Source organism: Lathyrus oleraceus, chromosome 7 (genome assembly GCF_024323335.1).
Source record: "Lathyrus oleraceus cultivar Zhongwan6 chromosome 7, CAAS_Psat_ZW6_1.0, whole genome shotgun sequence".
In the NCBI taxonomy this organism is placed as follows: Eukaryota; Viridiplantae; Streptophyta; class Magnoliopsida; order Fabales; family Fabaceae; genus Lathyrus; species Lathyrus oleraceus.
In genome coordinates this window covers 420,564,931-420,585,235 of record NC_066585.1, presented here as the reverse complement: position 1 = coordinate 420,585,235, position 20,305 = coordinate 420,564,931, and positions in this window count along the sequence as shown.

Genomic DNA, 20,305 nt, shown 5'->3' with positions numbered 1-20,305 from the left:
TTCAAGAGATTTTAAAGGTGAAAAATCGGAGTACACTAGTCTTGTAATTGACATTAAGCAAGGTGTCTAAATGTATTTAATGAGACATAATGATTATGTAAGATTTTTTTTACAATATTCCATATATAGGTAATAAGACTTGGAGATAATAGTGATAAAACATCAATATTGATCTAATAATCTAATAAGTCATAACACTTAGAGGTAATACTTATCTACTCATTTTATTGTCCCAATTTTTAGTTAGTTAGCTTTTACTATTGATCTAAATTGAAACAACACAATCCACTCTTTGAATTTCAATGCCCATTGCGTTTTTCAAGTGAAAATGGTGACATTCAAACTTTATTATAGGTCGGTGATCAAAATATGCCTCAATGAGACTTTTGGCTAAATGGTTCAAAATGGAACTCTTATTCCTGAGTTTGCGATTCAAGTTCTCGTTCTGTTCAATATGGTGTCCACAACCATAAATAGGGTTAAATATACGATACCCTGCAATGTAAGCAAGTTTCGCTTTATCCCCTGTAATGTTTATTTTTTGGATTTGGGGGTAAACCATAAAAAAAATTACAGGTGGGTAACTTTGGCGCTTATGGGGCAAAAAACACATAATTTTAACATTTCAAGGTGGATAAAAAAAAGTTTTTACAGGGATAAACCGAATTTCGCTAACACGGCAAGGGAGTATCGTATATTTAATCCCCATAAATATTGCCATAGAAAATACACTGAAATTGATGAGGAGCTCTCAAGCTTCAGTGGTGAAATAACTCATAATTTTAATGAAGGAAGAAAATAATGGAATCAATTTCTCTCTCTCTCTCTCTCTCTCTCTCTCTCTCTCTCTCTCTCTCTCTCTCTCTCTCTCTCTCTCTTCAAAAGCTAAATGTCAAGTTTCATTGGAAAGACACAATCTTGAGTTGACGATTTCATTCCATGTCAGCACCATTAATACCATCTCACCAACGTTAATGCCAAATATGCATGTTTGGAACAAAATCTTTAAAAAAGGGCGAAGGTGTAAACGTTAGATAACTTAAAGGACTTACTTGTACAAAAACAAACTTAAAGGACCAACATGTTACAATTAAATAACTTAAAGTACCACTGGTGTAATTATGCCTAATTTTTTATAATAATAATAAAAAATAGTTTTTCTTTGGATATTCTAAAATTTTGGTAGTTTTTTTTAAATAAAAAAATGTTTGTGAATTGTATAAAGAATGAGCCTTTTTTTTTATTTAGCCCAATAAATATTAAACCAATCAAACCCACCTGATTTACACGCCAAACTGATATAATCTAATCTACTAAAAACTGAAATATTATCCGTCAAAATTGGGCCTTTATAATGAAACAACAGTTTGCATCAGATTTTAGTTTTGGGTTCGATAACAACCCGAATCGACTGATGTTCAGCGTTAGTTTATACCATGCTACCATAACATTAGTTTCTTTTTTAATTTAATGCCCTTTGCAACTCGGGTAAAATTAGGTTGGGTCGAGATAGATTTTGTCAAGCTTAAACCATCTTTGTCTTATATTTCAAAGTTTAAGTTTAGCATGTAGCATGTCATAAGCTTATTTTTAATCTTGAGTATACGGGTGGAAAAACTGAACTAATACGTCGGACATGCTCGTTTTTCTCGCTCTCTTTTGCATGGTGGCCCTAGGTTTTAGACATGAACCCCATACTGTGTTTGTCCTATTTTTTGCGGCCTTTTGTCGGCGCATGCATTAACATAAATTTTTTCATTTTTAGACTTAAAAGGGGTAGTGCTCTTTTGCCCAGTCCACTCTGCCTATTTTATTTGAACATATGTAAATAAGCAATTCAATTATTGTTTAAATAGACAAACCAATTAAAAGACCAATCAGACTAAATGTTTGTTTGCATTGACTTATGTGAGCTTACCTAGTAACATGAGTTTTGTAAGATTATTTGTTTGGGAGAACTTATGAAAACAAACTATGACATTGTTCATAATGCATTTTTAGCTTATTTTCATAAGTTTTTAAAGATAATTGTTCTACAATGGAACAAGAACTGGTCGGTGAATGGTTGATGTGGATAGCAATAATGAACTCAAGTTTTTGATACGGTGGAGAAGTGGCTAACCTACAAGGTTATCACTTGAACTCCTATGTTAATATGAGAGTGAGATGAAACAAATGAGATTTGAATTCGAATTACCCTAGAAATGGTGCATTCTTTCTCTTATATAGTAGGACGGTTATAATAGCTTGTTGATCTATCAGCGTAAGATACGGAATTTTGTTTGATTGATCTTGGGTTCATATTACCTTCCTCCTGGTCTAGGATAACGCACATATCCCCTTAGTTCTTGCCTCTGCTTTAAAGGGTGAGGGCTTTGTTGCATTTTTCTTTTTGTGCTGGTCATTACCCAACTTAAGTGAAATATTATGATCTAACATCATTGTCATGGGGAACTTGCGCCTTAAATGTGCTTTGTATCCTGTATGTCTTCTCACTTGCTTCGCCATGATGACCTTTGGGGACTATAGTACATTAGTATCTTCGAGAAAATTTGGATTATTGGTAGTGCTTAATTCTTTCATTTTTGTAAGATATCGCATGTTCTTTCAGAATAGATATCCTTGGTTATTACCTTTGCCTTTTTCTCATATGTATTCTTTGCAACACACTACCTTCTTAACTAATGGAGGCGGTACCCACCATGTGTCAAATAGCGAAGGAAGACACTTTAGATGTCTAGGTAGATCTTGAAATTTCACCAACCACTGCTATTTTTACTCACGAAGGAAACCTTAATAGAGTTTTCCTTGAAGTGGGTCTTTGATGTTAATAGGGTTTACTAATCTAAGACAAAGACAAAAAGATATGCAGCGAATATGGAAGTTGCGTCATCCCCTTTTACGAGTGCACATTTTTCATTTTCTGGGTCTCCGATTGTCTTTAAATGATTTCAAAGTTGATGTTGTTAAACACCTGCTGACTGCTTCTTCGCACTTGAATCCTATGAATTGGGCTTTCATCAAAGTCTTCCAAGATTGTGTGAATATCAAGGAGGAAAGCCATACTTGTCACTCTAATTACACCTTTTCAAGGTTCTACATTTTATAGTGAATCGTGTACAAGGTCATGGTTTAATTACATTGGTGCAAGTTACCCACCACTTCAAAATGTATTCCTGCGGCTTGAAGCATTTCAAAGGTCTAATCTTTTTACTTATTCCTCTCAACAAAGAGGCTCGTGTAAGGACATATGCCATAGAGGTTGAACCGGAATACCGATTATCATACCCCAAATTTTGCATATCCTTCATATATTTTTAGTGTCACTTTATTCCTCTCAACTTTGTGCATACTTTTCTTTAAGTGTTTGTATTTCATTAGTGTAAAATCTGCTTGTGTAGAAGCAACTTGTAACACAAATAAATTATTTAAACTTATTTGTTTGTATTTCCTTAAGGAGACTAAGTTATAGTCAGATCCTTGAGAAGACAAAGAAAGTCGTTCTTTGTGATTTCCTTAAGGATACTATGTTGTAGTCGGATCCTTGAGAAGACAAAGAGAGTTGTTCTTTGTGATTTCCTTAAGAAGAATAAGTTGTAGTCGGATCCTTGAGAAGACAAAGAAAGTTGTTCTTTTTTATTTATGTAATCTATTTGGTTATAGTGGATTAAGTCCTTGTGTATAAGGTGAAATCACCTTGGCGGATGGACTGGAGTAGCTTTGATTTCAAGCGAAACAGGATAAAAATCCTTGTGTATTTCTCTATTTATTCTTTTGATTGTTTGGAGTTTTTGAATTGGTAAAAAGCTTTTGTTTTAAAAACCCAATTCAAATCCCTCCCCCTTTCTTGTATTTTTCACACCTTCAATTGGCATCAGAGCTCTGGTTCTGATTATGATAAAGTTTTATCAACATTTCACTGTGTTCAATACTGACCCATTTTATATGTGAGAAACAATGTCTGTTGCAAAAGCTGATAACAACATCGAGAAGGATCACTACAGCGTTAAACCACCAGTCTTTGATGTAAGGTCGTTGCCTGTATACAATTAAAAGAATGCAAGATCGTTGCATGTATGCTTTTGAATAAGACTGTGTTGATGATGTAAGGCATTGTTCAATCCCTAAACACCGGAGATATAAGGAAGTTAATCCCTAGTCAACCCCTTTGGGCCTCGAAGTAGGAGTTTCTTTCTTTACACATAAAACCCCCATGCTTAACCAAGGGAAGGGTAGTCTTCAATTAGTTTGACCTTGCGTTCAAAATTCAAAAGAAGGATATCCCATCAAGGATACCCCCATGCCAAAGAAAGATGGAAAAGTCCGCATGTGTGTTGATTACCAAGAATTGAATAAAGCCAGTCCAAAAGATGATTTCTCTCTGCCACACATTGATATGTTGGTAGACAATACTGCTAAATTCAAAGGTTTTTCGTTTATGGACGGATTTTCCGGATATAATCAGATCAAGATGGCACCCGAAGATATGGAGAAGACTACATTCATTACACCTTAGGGAACATTCTGTTATAGAGCGATGCCTTTCGGTTTGAAGAATGCTGATGCAACTTACCAAAGAGCAATGACTACTCTTTTACATGATATAATGCATAAAGAGATTGAAGTTTATGTTGATGATATGATCCCTAAATCTATTGATGAGGAAGAACATGTTGAGCATTTGTTGAAGTTATTCCAGCGTTTGAGGAAGTATAAACTCCGCCTGAATCCCAATAAGTGTACTTTTGGTGTTCGTTCTGGTAAGTTGTTGGGCTTTATTGTCAGTGAGAAGGGTATTGAGGTTTATCCGGCCAAGGTCAAAGCAATACAAGAGATGCCTACGCCCAAAACTGAGAAGCGGTTTTCCCAGCCGCTTGAATTATATCTCAAGATTCATTTCACACATGACTGCCACATGTACGCCTAGATTCAAGCTTCTTAGGAAAGATCAGTCTTGTGATTGGACTGAAGATTTCCAGAAAGCTTTTGATAGTATCAAAGAATATCTGCTTGAACCTCCAATTTTGTCTCCACCTGTTGAAGGAAGACCGTTGATCATGTATTTGACTGTACTCGAAGATAGTATGGGTTGTGTTCTTGGTCAGCAAGATGAGACTGGAAAGAAAGAATTTGCAATTTACTACCTCAGTAAGAAGTTCACCGACTTTGAGACTCGGTATTCTATGCTAGAGAAGACTTGTTGCACATTGGCTTGGGCTGCTAAGCGTCTGCGTCACTATATGGTTGTGACATATAAGGATTGGCATGAGATGCTCCCATTTGTGTTGCACGGGTATTGTACATCCATCTGAACTTCAAATAGGGAAACCCTTTTCTCTCTTGTATATGGTATGGAAACAGTGCTCCCCATAGAGGTTGAGATTCCTTAGTTGCGTGTACTCATGGAAGCCAAGTTGGCTGAGGCTGAATGGTGTCAGACCAGGTATTATCAGCTGAATTTAATTGAAGAGAAGAGATTGACTGCCATGTGTCATGGTCAATTATATCAACAAAGGATGAAGAAAGCTTTTGATAAGAAGGTCAGGCCTCGTGTGTTTAGAGAAGGTGACCTTGTGGTCAAGAAGATTTTGTCTTTCAAACCATATTCTAGGGGCAAATGGACTCCTAATTATGAAGGCCCATATGTTGTTAAGAGAGCCTTTTCAGGTGGTGCTTTGATTCTTACAACTATGGATGGTGAAGAGTTCACTCGTCCCGTGAACGTAGATGTAGTCAAGAAATGCATTGTCCTCATCAGTTTGCATGATTGCGATAGAACTTTGGTTTCCTCACCAATCATCATCAGATTCGCTCCCGGTCAGAGTTTCCTCCTGGTATATGAGCAACTATTTGTGTTTATCCCCTGCATGGTTGTCTCCCATTTGATATGGTGTTGATCTAAGATTCCTCGCAGACTAGATAACATTTTTCCTTCTTCCCCAGCTAGGGTTGAGCCTTTGGGATGTTAACCTCTCTTTTCTCTAACAATTGTCTCCCTCTTTTGTGGATTGACCGAGGATTGCATCGATGATTCAAATCTACGAAACCTTTGTATCTTTTGCGATAGTTTTGTCAGCATAATCATCACATATATATATATATATATATATATATATATATATATATATATATATATATATATATATATATATATATATGTATATATATATATATATATATGATATATATATATATATATATATATATATATATATATATATATATATATATATATATATATATATATATATATATATATATATATATATATATATATATATATATATATATATATATATATATATATATATATATATATATATATATATATATATATATATATATATATATATACATGCACTCACATAATTCCATTATTGTAACCTTATTGATTGATTCATTCCTGTATATATGTATATATATGTATATATATATATATATATATAGTATATATATATATATGTATATATATATATATATATATGTATATATATATATATAGTATATATATATATATATATATATATATATATATATATATATATATATATATATATATATATATATATATATATATATATATATATATATATATATATATATATATATATATATATATATATATATATATATATACATGCACTCACATAATTCCATTATTGTAACCTTATTGATTGATTCATTCCTGTGATCTTAAATTCTCTGTTATGATGGTACTTTATCACCATAAAATTTTGGTGTCTGTACTCCCTCAATTGTAGAGTGTTGTAAGACCCCAATTTTGACCCTAAGATCCCTCATGCAGTTTCAACATATGCATTTGCATTGGGATCACACCTTGGCATTCTCCTTACCCCTCTTTCATTGGGTTTGTTTTGGGAGAGATTACCAAGCACTATGTGATTGTATCATACTTGTATATTATCAAATTTTTTTACTAACCAAAATACCAAAAATATGTCTTTGTATTTGTCTAACCCCTTTCTAGGTAGGGCATGATCCCCATTGATCTATCAAGTTCACATCTAGGGTTTAAGACCCTCATGGCTAACAGTACAATCAAGGATTGATCCACAATGTCTCAAAGAATAATATATGAGTCCCAATGATCTCTACATGTCATATTGATCAAGTATTCTTCAAGAGTTTGGAAGTGATTTGCCTTGGAAACCCTAGTTTGTCTGGGTACTTGAGTAACTTCTTCAACAAGCTTCCTCGCCAATTGATCAAATTTCTTAAGGAACACTTCAAAATTCATCATCTTATGCATATATGGTCTACCATGAGCCTAGAAAGTCAAGATAATTTGAGGTTAGCAAGTTGGTTGAAGGTGGTTGGCCAGATGAATTTATCTGATCAAAACTGGGTCTCGCTAGACCCTATCTCCTACAATTTTCACCATATGAAAATGATTTCAAGAGAAAAGTTACTCTAAATGACATTACAAACAACTTTCAGGTTTTTTCTTAGAAAATCATTTTCTATGTTGAAACATTATAGGTCATTTTGTCTAAACCCTAATTTGAAAGTCAACATCCCAAGACCATAACTTGCTCAAGTTTTATGAGATGAAAGATTTCCAAGTTATACAATCAAATTAAATATGTCTAATTCAACTTTTATGTTTGGAGTGAGAGCTGACTCAACTTTTATGAGCATGTGATATGAGGATACATTATAGGTCATTTTTTGACCTATACCATTGAACAAGTGATTTTCCTCAACTTCAAAAATGCACAACTCTATCATTCTAAATCCAAATGACATAAAATTGGTGACCATTTGTAAGGTCTTTGAAAGAGATACAACTTCGATAAAGACACCTTTCTCATTTGGAGCCCACATAAAAAGTTAAGTAAGGTGGAATATTGAGATGTATGACTTAACACTTAGAAAAAATTTCAACATGTTGAAATTTCCAAACTTCCACCTCAAAATTCACCATGATCCAAGTTCTAATTGGAAAAGTGTCCAATATCAAAGTTGTTCCCCTTGATCTAAGATTTCCAAAGAACCGTATTTCATGCATTTTGGATGAGGTTTGCTAGGGGTGCACATGGTCTTAACAGGTCTGCATCATTGGAGAAAATCAAATGTCCAAAACTCCATTTCACTTTGCCTTGCCATTCAAGCATGATTTGAACTTCAGTAAAGTTACAATTGGATCATAATGGATTGCTTCATGGGCCTGTACACGCCCACGCAAGCTTGTGCATCACCCTTGCCATTTTTAGCAATTTTTCTAGTGTGCAATTATCAGTCCTAAATGCTATAAATACAAGGCCTCTGAGCTCATTTCAAACACACCTTGCACGCCAGCTTTGCCCCCAAATTGAAACCCTCACCATTCAAAGGAAAACCTGAGAATTTTCAACTTGAAATTTGAGTTTGAATCTCACTATTTGGAGATTCAAAAACTCCAGGATCCAAAGCTTTGTACCATTTCTAAACCACTTCTACAAGCTCCTCGAGTGTGATCAAGTCAAGTTTGAAGGAAGCAAGATCCATTTCTGCACAGCATTGAAGGTAATTTTCAGAAATCTTATTCTCTTTGATTCTCACTCAATTCTCATCAATTCTATTGGATCTTTGATTATCTAAAGTCCTACCAATGTAGGCAAGAAGATTGAGTTTTTTGAGGTCAAATCGAAGCAACTCAGTTGACACACCTCAAAATTCAACTCCTCATATCTTTCTATATATTTGGAGTTAGTTGAAATTGAGGTCAGATTCGTACTCTACGCCATTTTTTCTTTCAGATCATGTCCTCTTTTTTCATTTTGGTGATGTTGATGAGTGAACCAGTCCAGTGGACCTCGCCTGAGAAGGTGACCGGAGGTCCAGCGCCGGTGGTGTGCTGGACAGGTTCTGAGCCATTGATCTCATTTGAAATGTTTTAATCCTGAGCGCCCAAAGAAATTACCACGCGTGTGGAACAGTTGATCAGGTGTATGGTGGAACGCGCGCTCATGTATACTTGATCTGCCACCTCAATTAATGAGGGAGATCAAGTGGTCCACGTTTTTTTGATTTTTTGATTTTCATTTTATTTCATTTGATTTTCATTAATTCATATTAATTTTAATATTGATCTAAAAAAATGAGAGTTTCACCAAAAATTTATAAATAAATTCCTCTTTCATATTTTGAATTAAAATTATGTTTTGGATCATTATTAATATTTTTCATGATTTAATTGATTTTGTGAATATTTTTTAATTGTTTAAAAATACTTTTAAGTCTCCAAAAATTCTGAAATTTTTTCCCCAAGTTCCTTTGACCTTGTTTGACCTATGATAAATCTCATGGCAATTTCTTTGGTGTTTTGATGAGATTTTAGGAATTTGACAAACCATATTTAATTTAATGCATTATTTTTAGTATTTTTAAATTGAATAAATGCCAAATAATTGTGTCGAGCTATCTTGATGATTTGTATAAGTTTGACTTATGTTGTTGGGCCTTGGTCAAAGTGGATTTGACTTTGTTAGGTTAAGATCATTGGATTTAGGGGATTGATGGAATGTACATTCCATCTCCCAAAATGAATGAATGATCTTAATTTGGAAAAGTCCTCCTTTGACCAATTTGAGTTTTGATATATTCCCCTCCCTCTTCATCTAATCCCCATTCTTTATACATCTATTTCATTTGGCCTATGATATCTCAAGGTCCTAAGGCTAGTTGATTGAAAAATCAACATAAGTATGGATGAGATTAGGCCACCTCTTTTGCATATTCTTTTTGTGTGTGGTATATTTCATGAGCATAGTCCATTATACTATGTCTCTAACATACATTAACACCAAAATTCTATTGCCCGGTCTCAAATAGTTGTGACTTCTACATAAGTCCAATTACGATTGCTTAATATAGCGCTAAATTTTTGACACAAAAAGGCATAACATTCTAGTTAGTGAGATTGTAAGTCTCCCCTCTTTCATGGTATTGTGTGGAAACTTGACTTTTTTCCTTCCTTTGGAAGATGTCTTGGTTCAAGGATCCATGCTTGTGATAAGTGGGTTGAGTGTTCTCCAAAGAATGACTTAAAATGGAAAGCAAAAGGAAAAACAATACTAACTTCTAATTCATTAACAACTAACATTTAATTTCAAGCCATTTACTTTTAATGCACTTTAATTTTCAAGTCTTTATTCATTTTCCATTATTCATATCATTCTAATTATTTATGTTAATGTCATTTTCACTTTGTCCACTTTGACCATATTGTGTGATATATCTTGTTTGTGTATATTTTGTTTGTTTGTGTGGTCTTTGACCATTAATGTAAATAATAAGAACGAAAACCCTAAAAAACTTTTGTGTGGACTGTTGGTTTGATCTTGGACAATTGGACTTAGAATCTAGGCAACATTCCTATGCAAAAGGACTTCGCTAATGCCAACTTTCATATAACCAAGTGCTTGCAATTTGCAACTTCATCTGATACATTATTTTGGATTCCTTTGAGTTCATCTGCAACATGATCATTGTGAAGCTGTTCTTTTGAACCTGTGACTTGTGGAATCCATCTGTTACATGGGCAAATTTGAAGAAGATCATGGAGTTGCTAAGCTTGGATGGGGTTATCTTTATTCGATGCCTTGCTCTTTAAGATTAATATATTTTGCATTGTTTGTGGCTTGATTCTAATATCCAAGGGAATTTGGGGTTTCTATATGACATTCTTGTGTATTGGATTGCATCCCATTTGTCAGATATTTTCAACTCTTAACTTTTAAATTTATGCTTAGGATTAGTCTCTTCATCTCCGCCCCACTTCTTTAATTTCAAAATCTCTCCCTCATTTTAAAAAAGAGTCTTCTTTACTTGTACTATTTTTTTGTTAAACTTTGACCACTTTGCAAACTAGAAACTTTGGTCTTATGCCATTGCATTTTAAAACTTCTTTTCTTAATCAAATTTGCAAATAGACTTAATTATACTTGACTTAAACTTTCAAAAAAGCCAAAAAAGAACTAACTCATTCAAACCTTTTTTAGGCCTTTGTGCCTTTCCAACTTAATTTTTGTTAAAAAGCAATACATCCATTTAGAAATTTATACCACGAACTACGAGGTTTTGATCCCTCATTTTTATGTTGGTACGTAGACACAAGTCTGAAGGTCTTGCCAAACACAAAAATATAATTAATGAATTCTTTTCTCATCCCCCCATTCTATTTATTTGTAAACATCACTTTGTATAAAATACATATGCACACAAGAAAGGTCTCCCTAGGAGTACCTAAGACACTTTGGGTGCTAACACCTTCCCTCTGTATAACCAACCCCTTACCTGTAATCTCTGGAATTCTATTAGTTTTGATTTGAAAACTTCTTATTTTTTGGGTTTTATTCTTACTTTTTCCTTTTCCCTTGGAAACAATAAAAGCGTGGTGGCAACTCTTGTTATTTGATGTCTAGCTTATCCATAGCTTGATGATCATGAATTTACCACTACAGAAATTAAGTGGCGACTCTGCTGGGGAGTAGTCTCTAGTGGGTTTAGCCTACTTTTTTGTGTGTATATAATTGTATATTTTATGTATGTATATTTGTGTGATATAATCTGCTTGTTGTGCTTGGTGATCTCTCAGTGGTGAGATAAGTTCTAACCCGAACTTGAGTGAAATTAGGATAGGAGGATGGTATAGTCATGTTCGACTTGTGTGGAGTAGTCCTTAACAAGTTGGCTTGAGATCCATTTGCTCAGAGGAGACCCTTTTGGATTTGGAAATGTCACACAAGTATTTATGGTTAGGCATTACTATCCCTAATTTGGGTCCGAGAAGCTGAGGACCGTAGAACATTTACCCCTCTTGGCCTATTTAGGACGTAGTGTGGAGGTTGTTCAAGTGTAGACTTGATTACAGTTGTTACGTGATACTACACTCAGACGAGTTTCTCTTGAGAATATTATGGGTCGATGAGTCAGTCATCTTAACCTTTAATATCTGATAGATGGAATTAAGACTCTATGAACTTTTTAGAACATGATCTACATTTTTTTTTCCTAAGTTCACTCCTTTGGGATGGTTCTTACCCAGACTTCATGCTCGTGACTTACCATAAACCCTTTATTCTTGGTTGATCTAATCAAGTCTTGTCAATATCAATGGAACTTAGGTGTTGATAAGGTGTAAACCATAATCCACTAAAATGGATGATTGATCTTGACAATGACTTGATTCATCCCTTGACCTTTATTTTCTTGCCTTGTGTGTGATCCCTTATTTGTGATTGTTGCATTCATGCATTCATGCGCATCATAACATTCATCACATGAAAATTTCAAGGAACTGTGGTATTATTTGCAAATATTTTCAGACCATGGATTGTGGATGAAGGAACACTAAGAAGTACGGTTTCATAAGTCCTGACTTGAAAGAACGAAGGAAGCTAGCATCTTTTGTATTAGATCCCTTGGACTTCAAACAACACCATGGGAAGCTTCTCTCTATCTTGTCTGTTGATGTGGTTGAAGGAATTTTGAGTGTGTTGGTTCAGTTCTATGATCCTCTCTACCGTTGCTTCACTTTCCCAGATTATCAACTTGTGCCTACATTGGAGGAGTATTCTCATCTCTTGGGGATACCTATTTCTAGTAGAATGCCTTTTAACGGATTGAAGGAGATTCATAGATCTCATATTATTACTGAGGCTCTTCATTTGAGGAAATCTGAGATAAAGGCTCATTGGGCGAAGAAATGAGGGTTATTTGGGTTGCCATCTGATTTTCTCATCAAGGAAGCTACTGCTTTTGCTCAAGCTGGTAATGTGGACGCTTTTGAAGAAATATTTATGTTGCTCATTTATGGATTAGCTTTTTTCCTAACATTGATGGTTTTGTTGATGTTAACGGCATTAGAATCTTCTTGATTGGGAATCTTGTGCCTACTTTGTTGGGTGATATGTACTTCTCTTTGCATCTAAGGAATTCTAAGGGTGGTGGAACTATTGTCTGTTGTATTCCTCTTCTGTACAAGTGGTTTATTTCGCACTTGCCTCAGACACCTGATTTTGTGGAGAACAAACAATGTCTACGGTGGTCTCAGAGACTTATGTCTCTCACTAATGATGATATAGTTTGGTATGATCCTTCTTTGAGCAGTTTGGAGATTATTGATAGTTGTGGTGAATTCTCTAATGTGCCTCTCATTGGTACACAAGGAGGAATTAACTACAACCCTGCTTTGGCTCGTCGTCAACTTGGGTTCCCCTTGAGAGACAAACTTAATAACACTTTGTTAGAAGGTATTTTCTATCAAGAGGGTAAAGATCCCCAATATTTGAAGCAGAAGATTGTGCATGCTTGGCATAATGTGCATAGGAAGGGAAGATCCGAGCTTGGTCCGTGCAATTGTGTAGCTTTGGAAGCTTACACTACTTGGGTGAAGAAGGATGCACCTGCAACCAGATCTTCTGACGTTGTTGTTAGGGATCCTTAGGATGACTAGTCTCCTTTTCTCTTGTATTTTTCATTTGGTTTCTGAAATTGTACTCAGTGTAATCCTTCCAATTATATAAATAAAAAATATTTTTATGGTCATATCAAATTGTTACAATTGTTGTTATATATATACATATATATTTGCAAATAATATAGTAAGTTACTTGAAAAAAAATGAACAAGCATTGCACTTCATGCATCATTTGCATAAGCAGGTTTCTCTTTCGCTAGATGTCTCATTGGTGTTTCTTTTGTGTTTCAGCCAAGTTGACTCATCGATACAACACTCACGCCAATCACTTCAGAATCATGGAACATATTGAGCAAGAGAATAGAGAGCTAAAGGACGAGATCGCTCGACTGACTGCCATGATGGAGTCAGTGCTGGCTGCTCAAAGCTAGTCTTTTCCAACACCAACAACTCCTCCTCCTCAGAAGACTTATTGAAGGTGAGAAAAACAAGAAAGGGGGGGTTTGAATTGTTTGAAAAATAAGCGCTTTTGCAAAATGAAATCACACAATGATTTTATACTGGTTCGCTTATAACACAAAGCTACTCCAGTCCACCCGGCCAAGGTGATTTCGCCTTCAACAAGGACTTAATCCACTAATCTTGAAAGATTACAAACAACCCCTAAGAGAGAAGAAAATCTCTTAGTCCTCTCAAGTCTACAGACTACAAAGAGTCACTTGAGGAAATCAAATAAAAATAAGATACAAGATGTGTAATCTAGTGTGCTTCTAAGAAAGCAAATATTACAAACTTAAGAACAATTTTTCACTTGATAAGCAAAAGCTTAGTGAAAATCTTTGAAGAACAAAGATGTTTTTCTTGAGCGTGATATGATTTCAGTATAGTTTTGGCTAGTGATTTCTTCGTATATACTGAATGAGATTTCTTCTCTATTTATAGGAGTTGAAGTAGAGTTGAAGTAGCGTTGAATCTGTTGGATATTTAGATGTAGTTACGCCATTCCATTAATAGCTTCTGCAGTAGACTTTTTCACTTAGAAGTGACTACTTACCACAATTAGTATCTTCTCTCTTGGAAGTGGAGATTAACGTCTCTTCTAATTGAGGAAATCCATTTGCAGAACTTTAACTTGGCTTAAACGTTACTTCATCATGATTAACAATTCTGATTAGAGTCTTTGTGTATCTGGAGAAACTTGCTTCTGATGTTATCTCTTGAGAGTTCAGAAATCGCTGATAACTTCAGAATTTACAGAAGGCATTAGTTCAGAGTCAGAGCTTCTAGACTTTACTTCATGTTCAGATGCTTCTGATACTTTGTAGTTTTGTCCAGAGTCAGAGCTTCTTGAAACGAGATTCCACTTTAGATGCTTCTGATACTTGATATTTTGCATCTGATCTTGTTTTGCATCTGATGACATCATCAGATTTGTTTCTTCTTTCTTTAGAACCCTGCACACTTAGAAACTTTTCATTAGGGTACCACTTTTGGTTTCATCCTTTGTTATCATCAAAATCATGGAATCTATTGTAGAACTATTTTTGTTCTTACAATCTCCCCCTTTTTGATGATGACAAAACAAATAAAATTATCAGATGAAACATGAAAAATATTAGATCAGATAAACAAAAGCTCCCCCTGAGTTAGTACTAGGGAGTTCAGAAGTTCTTACCAGAGCTTTCCAAGCAATAAGATTTCTGAAAACTTTCTGCAATTTCTTAATTTAATGTTAGAATTATTTAATCAGAGCTATTATTTAATCAGAGCTAATTTTATCAGAACTATTTCTACAATTGTTGCAGAATGCTTAAGGTTTTAGACATAGTTTTCATCAGAGCTATTTAATAATTTCTCCCCCTTTTTGGCATAATCAAAAAGGCATAAAACATAAAAAGAATAATAGAGAGAAAAACACTTCATTAAACAAAAGCACAAAGGCAAGCAGCAGTCAAAACATCAGATTCAACAGAAATATCAGAGCTAAAAAAGAAAAGACAGAAGCAAAAACACTAGGCAAACAAAAGAAATCCTAAGTGCCTAAGGGTTTGGAGGAGGAGGAAGTCTCTGTAGTAGCATAGCAAACATATTCTGGAGGTTTTCATTCAGAGCGTCTTGCTTGTCCATCCTTGCCCGGAGCTCACTCTGATCTTGCTTGATCTCTTTCTGATCTTGCTTGATCTCCTTCAGAGTGTTAAGAATCAGAGGGATCGCAGAGGAAGACTCCCCCTGAATCAGAGCCTGCTGAGCTTCAGCTTCAGCAGCAGCTTGGGCTTCTGCATCTGCCTTAGCCTTGGCTTCAGCTTCCTGAATTCTCAGAAGTTCTGCTTCCTTTGCCAGGCGTTCTTCTTCCAATCTCTTAGCTTCTTCTTCAGCTTCCTTAGCCAACCTTTCTTCTTCTAATCTCTTGGCCTCAGCTTCTCTAGCCAGTCTCTCTTCCTCTAACCTTCTGGCCTCAGCTTCTCTAGCCAGTCTCTCTTGGAGTCTTTCCTCAGAGTCTCTGATGTAGCCATTTCTGACTTGTTCAGAGATACTCTTCAGCCTATAAGACTCAGAGGTCATCCAACTAATGACTCTGTTCCAGTGTGTCCTAACAGATTTAGGATCATCACTGACTTCAGAATTTTTAGCCAGAGACTTGATCTTCTGGACTGAGGATTCTGCAACCTGTATAATGGCCTCCTCAAGGGTAGGTGTGATAATTTTAGGTTCAGGTTCAGGTGAATGAGGTGGAGAATTTTGAGGGCTGAGATTTAGAGGTTGAGGTTCAGTTTGTTGAGGTTCAGATTCTGCTTGAAGTTCAGAATCTGCGTCTGGTTGAAGACTAGGAGAAGAAGCATATAATGGATTTAGGTCTAAAGGGTCAGAGTCTGGTCCAGGTACAGCGGGAATAAGTGGTGGAGTGATATAAGGTTCAGATGGTTGAATTACAGATGGTTGAGTTTCAGAGGGTGTGGTGGTTGTTTGTGGTGGAAGGGAAGTTTGATTTTCAGAGGAGATGGTGGTTGTTTGTTGTGGAAGAGAAGTTCGGAGGGGAGAGGTTACTTCAGTTTGTGTTTGAGTTTGTGGGGCGAAATTTTTAGCATAAATTTCAGCTATTGTTGGGGAGTTTGGGTGTTTGAGGTTTGGGGGTTAGAAGCAGCTTCCATTTGTTGGGAGAAGTTAAAAACTGATTGTTCTTGAGGATTCATGACGAAGATTGATGAAAAGGATGAAGAACTGAGAAGGTTTCAGAGAAAACTTCGAGAGAGGGTTTAGGGTTTAAGAGTGAGTGAGAGTGATAAGTGTGTGAAATGTGAGAAAAGTGTTTATATACTAAGGGTAAAAACACATGCAAAACGACACACATACCAGCGTTAGCACAAAAACCAAAATAGCACGTTTTGGGAAAAATGATTACAGCTCATTAATGAATGTCTAATCCCAACAGTAAGCACACTGCTCAAGGAGATTTCAAGCGTTCTGACCTTTGATTTCTTTTGACAGCTGTCTAGAAATTCTAGGGTTAGACGCATGTTCCCCACGTGTTGATGTTTCTGATCTTCAGGAATACCAAAGGATTTCTGAAGATTTCTAACTCAGATATCTTCTTAACTTGGTAGAAGTATCAGAGTCAGAGGCAGAAGTATATTTGTTTTTATCAGAGTCTCATTTTACATGTTCAGAGCCAAATTTTACTCAGGACAATTTTTAATGTTCAGATTTTCTAAGATGAAACGAAATCTATCTTCAGCTAGAGGCTTAGTAAAGATATCTGCCCATTGATGTTCTGTATCAATGAACTTCAGCGTTACTATCCCTTTCTGAACATAGTCTCTAATAAAATGATGTTTTATTTCTATGTGTTTGGCTCTGGAATGTAGAATGGGATTCTTACTTAAACAAATAGCAGCAGTATTATCACAAAAGATAGGAATGTTACTCTCAAAGATTTGTAGATCTTCTAGCTGATGTTTCATCCAGAGCATCTGAGTTGTGCATAGTGACGCTGAGATATATTCTGCTTCTGCAGTTGATAGAGCAATTGTTGACTGTCTTTTGCTAGCCCAGGAGATTAAGTTGTTTCCCAGAAGCTGGCAATTTCCAGATGTGCTTTTACGTTCTATTCTATCTCCTGCATAATCTGCATCACAATAACCAGAAAGCCTATACTCTGATGTTTTCTCATACATCAGGCCCAGGTTAGGAGTTCCTTTCAGATACTTAAGAATTCTCTTAACAGCTGTTAAATGAGATTCTCTAGGATCTGATTGGAATCTGGCACAAAGACAGACGCTGAAGAGAATATCAGGACGAGTAGCAGTCAGATAGAGAAGAGAGCCTATCATACCTCGATAGAGCTTCTGACAAACCTTGTTGCTTACCTCTTCCTTCTCCAGAATGCAAGTTGGATGCATGGGAGTCTTTGCAGAATTGCATTCAGACATATCAAACTTCTTTAGAACGTCTTTAATGTACTTGCTTTGATGAATGTACGTGACTTCTGGAGTTTGATTGATTTGAATTCCCAGAAAGAACTTTAGTTCTTGCATTAGACTCATTTCAAATTCTGCCTGCATTAACTTAGAAAATTCTTGGCAAACAGAGATATTAGCAGAACCAAAAATAATGTCATCAACATAAATTTGGCATATCATGAGATCATTTTTATGATTTTTACAGAAGAGTGTAGAATCAACTTTCCCTCTGATAAAATTTTGTTCCAGAAGAAAATTACTTAAGCGTTCATACCAAGCTCTGGGAGCTTGTTTAAGTCCATATAAGGATTTCTTAAGTTTGAAAACATGTTCTGGAAAATTTGAGTTTTCAAAACCAGGAGGTTGATTTACATACACTTCTTCTGAAATATAACCATTAAGAAATGCACTCTTGACATCCATTTGGTATAATTTAATAGAATGATTAATAGCAAATGATACAAGAAGACGAATAGACTCTAACCTTGCGACTGGAGCAAAAGTTTCATTATAATCAATACCTTCTTGTTGACTATAACCTTGAGCTACCAGTCGTGCTTTGTTTCTGACAACTTCTCCTTTCTCGTTCAGTTTGTTTCTGAAAACCCATCTGGTTCCAATGACATGAGTGCCTCTGGGTTTAGGAACGAGATCCCAGACATCATTCTTGGAGAATTGATCTAACTCTTCTTGCATAGCTGCCACCCAATCATTATCTTGAAGAGCTTCATCACAGGACGTAGGCTCAATCAGAGACACTAGTCCCAGAGGAATATCTTCAGAAGTTCTGAAGGTAGATCTGGTTCTAACAGGTTCATCTTTGTTTCCCAGAATCAAATCTTCAGATACGTTGCTACGACTCTTGACTTTCCTTGGAATTTCTGGAGATTTAATTTCTTCAGAGTCTGGAGTGACAGTTGCTTCTGGAGTTTTCTCAGATTCTACCAGAGTGATCTCTAAATCTGCAAACTTTTCAACTAGCTTTGACTTTTCAGGGTCAAGCTTATCATCAAATCTAACATGAATTGATTCCTCCACAATTTTGGTTTCTGTGTTGTATACTCTGTAGCCTTTAGAGCGTTCTGAGTATCCTAACATAATTCCTTTCTGTGCTTTGGAATCAAACTTGTTCAGATGTTCTTTAGTATTTAATATAAAGCAAATGCATCCAAAAGGATGAAAATAAGAAATGTTGGGTTTTCTTCCCTTACACAGTTCATAGGGAGTCTTTTCCAGAATAGGTCTAATAGAGATTCTATTCTGAATGTAACACGCTGTATTTACAGCTTCTGCCCAAAAGTGCTTTGCTACATTTGTTTCATTGATCATGGTTCTGGCCATTTCTTGGAGTGTCCTATTCTTCCTCTCTACAACTCCATTTTGTTGTGGAGTTCTAGGGCAGGAGAAATCATGGGATATTCCATTAGAATCAAATAGTTCTTCAAAATCTTTATTTTCAAATTCTCCACCATGATCACTTCTGACTCTAACAATTTTAGAGTCAAATTCTTTTTGCACTTTAGAACAGAAACTGGTGAATACAGAGTGAGACTCACTCTTGTGCCTTAGGAATTTTACCCATGTCCAGCGGCTGTAATCATCAACGATTACAAGTCCATACTTCTTTCCATTGACTGATGCTGTTTTCACAGGACCAAATAAGTCAATGTGAAGAAGCTCCAGAGGCTTGGAGGTAGAAACAACATTTTTCTTTTTAAAAGATGTTTTTGAAAACTTTCCTTTCTGACAAGCTTCACACAGAGCATCTGAAGAAAACTTCAGTTTAGGTAGGCCTCTGACTAACTCAAGTTTAGTTAGCTGAGAAAGTTTCCTCATGCTAATGTGGCCTAAGCGTCTATGCCATACCCATTGCTCTTCGTGAACTGACATTAAACATTTAACATTTTGATCTTTTAAATCAGAAAGATTTATTTTATAAATGTTGTTTTTCCTCTTGCCTGTGAAAAGGACAGAGCCATCGTTCTGATTAATGGCTTTACACGTTTTTTGATTAAAGATTACATCATAACCGTTATCACTTAATTGACTTATGGATAACAAGTTATGCATTAATCCTTCTACATAAAGAACATCAGATATAGAGGGAAGAGTACCATTACCAATAGTTCCGGAGCCTCTGATCCTTCCTTTCTGATCTCCTCCGAAGCCTACAAAGCCAGCGTCTTTAAGTTCCAGGCTTTGGAACATAGACTTTCTTCCCGTCATATGTCGCGAGCATCCAGAGTCCAGGTACCATGACTGGTGTCTGAACTTTGCTGCATAGGATATCTGCAACATAGATAATCTTATCTTTCGGTACCCAGAATCTCTTGGGTCCTTTCAGATTAGTTTTCCCAGAGTTTCTTACAACTTTGGGTCTTCTAGCATTTTTAAATTTGTGTTCTTGTGTGTGTGTATAGTGGTA